We start from the raw sequence: 9,375 nt of genomic DNA, 5'->3' as shown, positions 1-9,375 counted from the left end.
AGAACATCACATTGATGACTTATACAGAACATCATATTGATGGATCATACAGAATGTCATATTGACGACTTATGCATAACATCATATTGATAGCAGAACATCACATTGATGACTTATACAGAACATCATATTGATGGCAGTATGTCACATTGACGATTTATACAAAACATCATATAGATGGCAGAACCACAGTTGGCAAAACCACATTTGGCAGAACCATAATTGGCAGAACATCATACAGATGACTTGTATAGAATGAAGTGTTGAAACATTCTTCTGTGTAAATAAAATAAATTGAAACAACTTCAAACAAAATAAAATAAAACTTATAGAATTTATTTTGTCGAACCAATTAAAATCAATAGACCAAGTCGAGTATGAGGCACTCTGTCCTTAAGATAGATTCGCCCCACTACGGTGCTTATAGTTGAGTGGCGTCTATCTCCCAAGATACAATGATCTTTAAAAATTTGTAAAAGCACTTCAAACAAATTTGTTCGGCGAACCAAACCTGTGTTCTATACTCTCTTTAATTATTCTAAATCTAAAATGAAGAATATATGCACTAGATGAGAATTGGACAGCAATGAGACAATAATTTCAAACTGAATTTTTCGGGATATAGACTGCTAGAATTTAGCGCTCTATTTATAGGCACAAAATGCTAACCAAAAAACTGTCTGAAAAGGTGTAAACAATGCCGAACAGATGCAACATGTTTTTGAACTCAAATAGGTTCTGACCGTTAGCACTTTGAATACTTATGTTCAAACAATTTTGAAAAGTTGTCCGTTGGTGGACAAACATAAAAAACTGTTGGAATATATTTTTTATTTAAACTATTTGAATAGTTTAATAAAGCCGTTAGTGGAATATTGTTTCAAACTATTTGGACTATATATATTAAACTATTTGAATAGTTTAATAAATAAAGGAAGAGATACAAACTTTAGGAAACCACTTAGGAACCCAAAATTTGAATTTAGAATTAAATTAAATTTTCACAATTACAAACTTTAGGATACCACTTAAGAACCCAAAATTTGAATTTAGAATTAAATTAAATTCCCACAATAAATTTTTTATTAAAAAATTCAAATGAATTTTATCTAAAAAATTAATGTTAGACCCGAAAACGACGTCAACTTCCCATTCACTCATAAATGGTTTTGACGTTCCGTCTTCACCGTGTGACTTGCCATGCGGCAAGGAACACTTCACCTTTTCGGACCCACCTCAAAATACGTTTGGGGCCCACTCAAATTTGGGCTAAAAAATATGCCTATATTAAACCATTTTTCCAACAATCCCCAACATGAATGGAATTTAACGGAGAGAAAATGCACCAACATGATCTAAATACAGAGAGTACAGAAATTAGAAATATTCTGCAAAGGATAGGTAGCTTTTGGCTTTGAACCTTTCCTTGTGAGACACTATCGGATTTACTAGCTAACCAGTGAACATGATGTCTTGAACTATTTAGCTGTTTGTGTAAACCAAGACAATAGAACTCATACAGTATATCCCCAGACACAGTTTAGTTCTTACTATTGTGTTCATTTTGGCCCTGAACAACCTGGTCTTTCATGAGTGCTCTAGAGAATTGTAGCCCTTCACAAATCTCATAGAACCGGCCCAGTTCACACTCACATAAGTGATTCTTATGAAGAGGATCCTGCCATACTCCACTAGGTTTACCTAGATATAAGAATCATTAAAATTTTACTTAACCTCAAACGCTGCTGTAGACACCCCATTTTTGACCGTCCTTAAGACTTGGACGTCACCGTTTGAACACTCGGTGATTATCCATGTTTGTGTTCGTTTGGAGTCCCCGGAGGTCTCGGCTGCACGCCTTGCCTCAGGATCTCCGAACTTGACTGTTTAGTGTCTGGTTTCACACCAAACACTTGTGTTTTGCCTTGGAAGGGGAGGGAATGCCTTGTGAGACATCCCCACACACCACCGGCTGGTTTTTGCTTCCATCGGCAATCTTTTATGCCGGTCGGCACATTTTGTTGCCGGTCGACACATTTTGTTGCCGGTCGGCACTAAATTTTGTCAAAATGACATTTTTGGGCAGCCGACCACTGTTCATCTACTTTATGTAGATATTTTGTGCCAGCTGTGATAGCTGGCACCAACTCTGCCTCCCTCCATACACGTGTATGGAGGGATCTCCCTCTAAGCAAGCTTGTTGTATAAGCTTTGCAAGAGGGAGTCCTATAAGAGGAAGGCTCTCCTCTTGGCTCTAGGTTAGAGACTTGGAAGCAAAAACCAGAGGTTCTACATATAGATACATCCTATCTCTGTATCTCCCTCTCTCTCCTCCTTTGTGTGTGTTACTTGGCCCAAAAGTGTGATTTTACCTTACTTTTGCACCATTACACACACTATTACACCTTGCTCCGAGTTTGAGGGACTTGGGGGTTTGATTCTTGTGTTTTGGGACTGGTTTTGATCAAAAGAAGAGGGCTGGACCATTTGTTCTTCAAGGGATCTTCAAGGGTGAGCACTTTACTTTAGATTCCCCAAACTTGCAATAGTTTTTTACCTATCTTGCTTGCTGATTTAGCTTTTGTGTATAACATAAAAAAGGCTTACATTTTCATGCTTTAGAACTTTCATTAAGGTTGTTTTGTGGTTTGAGTGCAAACTCACCTTATTAAGCCTTGTTTGGCCCCTTTTTGTACCATCTTTGTTAAGCTTTGGTCACTCTTGTATCTTGACCTTCTCACCACTGAAATCCAGTGGATTTTCAGTGGTGAAGGAGGGATTTTGAAGTCTTGCATAGGGGAGGGACACCCCTCTCCCTTGGTCCCTCTTTTGTCCTCATTTTTGGCTTAATATGGTAGCATGTATGCTCAGTTGTTTATGACTGCTTTTCAGAGGTTTTTTGGGTGTTTTGGATCATGTTATACCTCTGTCCTATGTTGGGTCTATTGGCCTTTTACATGAATAACATACTTGCTTTGAAATCCCATCATTTGGCTTAAAGAGTGCCATGTTGTAACACATCATTTGAGCATGATTTTGGTTCGGCACTAAGAAGTTTTTAGCATTGTTTTTCCATGCTTAAAGTCTGTTGGTTATCAATTTGGTCATGTTTGACATGTTTGTTATGGTTGCTATGCATTTTGGCTTGTAAGCTTTGAGTATGTTGACCTCTAGCATGCATAGTTTTGACCATCCTCATGATTTGGCATCATTTAGGACCACATTTCAGTCCAAGAATCATGTTGGTATGTGTGCATACATGACCTCTTTCATGCCTTAAAGGTGCGCCTTTTTATGCCTACACATGAGCTTTGGTGCATACACCCCTTTGGAGCCACCTTAGCTGCCATATTAGGAGGATTTGGAGACTTTTTTTGCCTGTAAAAATTCTGTTTCTTACTTGTCTAAATCATGCTATGATTGGTCTTGTTGTTGGAACTGAAGTGGCCCTTTTTGTGCCTTAGCCTTAGGGCCTTTGGTTTGCTTGTTGGCATGAGCATTGGTCCACCTTTTGGACACTTTTTGGCCACTGTTTTGGGGTGGATCAAGGTCTGCCCCTTTATGGTTCAAAGCCTTCTTGCATGCTTGTCTCATGTCCATGGCTTGATTGCTTCATTAAGCCTTGTAATGTGTTGATCCCATTGCTCGAACGGTCCATGTTTGCATTATGTTTATGTCTTGCATACCTAGCATTGCATACTTGCCATACGAGTTGCATAACATTCGGCATGCCTTGCATTTCCATGTCATTGTTGCATTTTGAACCATGTTTGCATAACATGCATTGCATTACTTGGTTTGGGGTGTCAAACCAAGTGTGAGGGTCAAGGAATATTCATACTTCAAGTGATGTAATGTCCCTTGATTCTCGGTCACCGGGGATTTTGATTTCGACATGATAAGGCTTTGGTCTTCATTTGTGTGATTGCATGCATCTTTACATCAAGTGGCAAATTTGATCCCTTGAGCTATCATGCACCATTGATGGCTCGAGGATCGAGGACCATGCTTCCCTGAGTTCAAAGCATGAGGGGAAACATGATCATGCTCACATGTGCCTGAAAATCCCATACCGTATACTGTCTGTTCTCTGTTGCTGTCAAAACTGTCTTCTGCAGGAAGCTTCTGCCGACCGGCAGAATTAAGTGCTGACCGGCAATCTTTGAGCAGCCGATAAATCCAAGGACAGCCGATGGAAATCCTGGACTGCCGGTGGGGATTCCCCCTAGCCGGTGGTACTCTGCAGCATGCAAGGAACCTGTCCTAAGGCTTTGGAAATTTTCAGAGAAGCAGGGTAGTATAAACAGAGGTGGCAGTGATGTGGTACGGGTTTTTCAGGCGAGCCGGGTGTCGAGCATGCGTCATTCGCGCATCCCGAGGCAGAGGCTGCGGCCATCCCTTTCCTTTCTTTTTGCATTCTTCCCATTAAGTAAATTAGAAATTCTGTAATAATTTTTATTTGCTTATTATTTGGACTGTAATATTTATTTGTGTCCTCCGAACGAGGGCAAATCTGTAATAAGTGTGGGTGAGTGTGTGTATGTCTTCCAATCCCCACTTCTTTCTTCCCTTTTATTTACCTGCTTAAGATGGTAGATTAGGACATTTTTGAAGTTAGCATACCTTATGCAATGCATGCGTGCATTCATGCATTTGTACTGCATGCATTAGGCTCGGTACATCATGCTAACTGCATTTGTACTTCAATTCCAAATTGAATACGTGAATCAATTGGTTGCATTTCACATGCCATATTTAGGTTAGCCGAGCCTACTCTAATTGCATCTTGCATGTGTGGCATTAGTCAACTTGACATGAACTAGGACACGCATGTTTGCTAACTAGTTTATTGTTTTGGCACGGAGTACGATGTAAGTATTTATGTTTTAGCATCCCGCATGCATGTGAGTGTTGCCATGACAGTATGCTTGCTATGCGGCTAAATGCTTATATGATAAATTGTTTGAATGCCTGTGGGTGAAGGTTAGACTGTTTGAGTTGGAAAGACTCATTAAAATCCGTGTTTTAGCCTACTTACGAGTAGCAAATTCCAAAACGTTTTTCAAAACAAACGGATATGCAATGCTTGTTTCCAAATTAGACAATCTAGTCTATACTTGTTTGCTGTGCGCATAACATAGTAATTCTAGGCTAATAACCGGAATAAGAACACATAAAGTTTTCAAAAACGGATATCATGATTAGTAGAGGCCGGTCTTCGGACCGGGTGAGAGGGGGTGCTCATAGCTGACCTTCCCCAATCGTACCCTAGTTCCCGAGTCGAGACAACTCCGGTGATGACGGACATGTGGCCTTCGGCACCGAGTCAGGGTTTCCTAAATTTCCCCATTTTAAAATATTTAGGTGGCGACTCTGTATCTGGCAAAGCAGCCCATGTTTGGCACTTCTTTCCAAAAAAATCTGTTTCTCAAAACGATTTGCCAGATTTGGACTCTTTGGTTCAAGATTAAGAACCGTGACACAAAATCGAGTCCGAACTGTAGTAGCGAGGGCCCCACGCGGGCGCGTCTACAGCTGCAGTCATCACTATTTCATCAAAGAAATGGGTAGGAGTTAGACTCCCTCGTGATCCTTCTGAGTCATTCACAACTCGGTTGTCCCTTTGAACCTAGATCTTGGGATCTCCAGTCAACTAAGTTGGGTTGCCATTGTGGTGACTCTTATTTAATAGGCTTAAGTCCCATTCCCCTCGATGAATTCTCAACTAACTCTCTTGCTAACCCTTTGGTTAGTGGATTTGCTATGTTGTCTTTAGACTTAACATATTCTATGGAAATAATTCCATTAGAGAGTAGTTGTCTTACGGTGTTATGTCGGCGACAAATGTGTCATAACTTACCGTTATACATATGACTCTATGCTCTACCTATAACTGATTGACTATCGCAATGTATGCATATAGCAGGCACCGATTTTGGCCACATTGGAATATCTTCAAGGAAGTAGCGAAGCCATTCTGCCACTTCCCCAGCTTTGTCTAAGGCTATGAATTCTGATTCCATAGTAGACCTAGCAATACAAGTCTGTTTTGAAGATTTCCAAGATACAGCCGCCTCACCAAGAGTAAAGACATACCCACTGGTGGACTTCGAGTCTCTAGTATCCGATATCCAGTTTGCGTCACAGTAACCTTCAAGTACCGCTGGATATCTAGTATAATTCAGCCCAATATTACGAGTAAATCGGAGATACCTTAAGACCCTTATAATTTCTTTCCAGTGTTTTACTCCCAGATTACTCATATATCTACTTAATTTACTTACTGCATAAGCTATATTTGGGCGAGTGCAATTCATCAAGTACATTAAGCTTCCAATAATTTGGGCATACTCTAATTGAGAAATATTTTCCTGTACATTCTTAGAAAGATACAAATCAGCATCTACAGGTGTTCTAGCAAGATGATCATCATCTTTGCTGAATTTGTCAAGTATTTTCTCAATGTAATGAGATTGTGACAAAGCATATCCTTCTGATGTTTTGGTAATTTTCATACCAAGAATTACATCAACAATGCCCATGTCTTTCATGTCAAAATGTTTATTCAACATTTTCTTGGTAGTTTTAATCATGTCATTATTACTACCTATGATGAGCATATCATCTATATCAAGACATATAATGACATAACCTTTGTTTGTGTTTTTAATATAAACACATTTGTCACACTCATTAATTTTAAATCCATTTGACATCATTGCCTTGTCAAATTTCTCATGCCATTGCTTTGGTGCTTGTTTTAAACCATATAATGATTTAACCAATTTACACACTTTCTTTTCTTTTCCTAGAATAGAAAAACCTTCTGGTTGTTCCATGTAAATTTCTTCATTTAAATCACCATTTAAGAAAGCGGTTTTAACATCCATTTGATGAATTTCTAGATTGTATAGAGATGCAATGGCAATTAGCATTCTAATGGATGTTATTCTAGTAACCGGTGAGTATGTGTCAAAGTAATCAAGACCTTCTTTTTGTCTAAATCCTTTGACCACAAGTTTTGCCTTGTATTTGTCAATTGATCCATCCGCTTTCAATTTTCTTTTGAAAATCCACTTGTACCCAAGAGGTTTATAACCTGGTGGCAGATCCACCAATTCCCAAGTGTGATTTTACAAAATGGATTCAACTTCACTGTTGACAGCTTCTTTCCATAAAGGAGCTTCAGGACTGGACATACCTCTTTAAAAGTTAAAGGCTCATTTTCTAACAAAAATGTTAGGAAATCTGGACCAAAAGATTTTGAGGTTCTAGCACGTTTACTACGCCTAGGTTCCTCTTCCTCATTTTGGTCTAACTCTTGCTCTTGTTCTTGATCATATTCTTGATCTTGACTAGTAATAGCATCATGAGATCTTTTATTGTTACTAGTCTCTTGTCTAGTCTTATTTGGAAATACATGTTGAAAGAATGATGCATTCCTTGACTCAATAATAGTATTTACATGCATTTCGGTATGTTTTGATTTATGAATCAAAAACCGATATGCACTACTATTCTTAGCATAACCAGTGAAAATGCAATCAATGGTCTTAGGACCTATCTTAGTCTTTTTAGGACTAGGAATAACCACTTTAGCCAAACACCCCCACACTTTTAAGTATTTGTAGGATACTCTTCCATGCCACAATTCATAAGGTGTTTGATTTACTTTCTTTCGGGGTACTTTATTATGTATATAATTAGCAGAAAGTATTGCTTCCCCCCACATGTTCTTAGGTAATCCAGAACTTATTAACATGACATTCATCATTTCTTTTAAAGTCCTATTTTCCTTCCAGCAATTCCATTTTGCTGAGGTGAGTAAGGAGCGGTGGTTTGATGAATTATTCCATATTCTTTACAAAATTCACCAAAAGGTGATTCATATTCACCACCTCTATCACTTCTAAGTTTCTTGATTTTCTTACCAAGTTGATTTTCAACTTCATTCTTATATTGAATGAAAGTTTCCAAAGCTTCATCCTTAGTTCGAATTAAATAAACATAACTATATCTAGTATAATCATCTATAAAAGTGATAAAATGTTTTTTCCCACCTCTGGTTTGAATTGATTTAAAATCACAAATGTCACTATGAATTAATTCAAGTGATTCCGTACTTCTTTCAATTGAATGAAAAGGAGTTTTAGATAATTTTGCCTCAACACAAATTTCACATTTATGATTTGAATCAATGTCAAATTTAGGTAAACATTCCATATTAATTAATCTACGTAAAGATCCATAATTAACATGTCCTAGTCTACCATGCCATAAATTTGAAGACTCAAGCAAGTAAGAAAAAGATGTATTATTATTAATAACTGAGGGTACAACGGTCATTACATTTAACTTGAAAAGGCCTTCAGACATGTAACCTTTTCCTACATACATCCCATTCTTAGTAAGTACAAATTTATTACTCTCAAATACTATCCTAAACCCATTCTTACTCAACAGAGATCCGGAAACAAGATTCTTGCGAATATCGGGTACATGCAGCACATTGTTGGGAGTGAGTTCCTTTCCAGATGTCATCTTGAGTACAATCTTTCCTTGTCCTTCAACTTTGGAAGTTGAGGAGTTGTCCATAAAAAGTTGTTCACCATTGTCCATTGAAGAATAAGATGTGAACATCTTTTTGTCGGCACAAATATGGCAAGTAGCACCAGTGTCCACCCACCATTCTTTAGGATTTCCGACAAGATTTGCCTCGGAAACAACTGCAGAAAGATTGATGTCATCTACACCATTAGAAATCTTGTCCACTTCAGTCATATGGGCTTGAGCAGGCTTCTTCCTTGCTCTTCTTTTGCTTTTTCCTTTGCTACGGCAATCTTTGGCCCGATGTCCCTCTTTGTCACAGATGTAACATTTGCCATTAAACTTGTATTTTTTATTATCCCCCCCTTTAGAGCCTTGTGATGAACTTTCTCCAGAAGACTTTCGTTTCTTGGTTTTTGAAGCATGTTCCACCACATTTGCCTTAGACTCCATAGGATGCTTACCAGGCCGCTTTTCAGAATTGCAGTTGTCCTCCTCAATCCTCAAACGCACAATTAATTCTTCCATAGAAATTTCTTTGCGCTTGTGTTTGAGGTAGTTCTTGAATTCCTTCTAGCCTTTTGGTAATTTTTCAATTAAGGCTGCAACTTGGAAGGATTCACTGAGAGACATGCCTTCTGCGTGAATGTCATGCAGAATGAGTTGGAAATCTTGAGCTTGGCTGATCACAGTTTCTGAATCAACCATTACAAAATCTAGGAATCTACCAATCACAAATTTCTTTGAGCCGGCATCTTCCGTTTTGTATTTTTTCTCCAAAGACTCCCAAAGTTCCTTTGCTGTCTTGATAGGACTATGGACGTTGTA

This window comes from Camellia sinensis, unplaced genomic scaffold (genome assembly GCF_055761805.1).
Source record: "Camellia sinensis isolate YWXY unplaced genomic scaffold, ASM5576180v1 Unanchor4, whole genome shotgun sequence".
NCBI lineage: Eukaryota > Viridiplantae > Streptophyta > Magnoliopsida > Ericales > Theaceae > Camellia > Camellia sinensis.
This window is presented reverse-complemented; position numbering follows the sequence as displayed.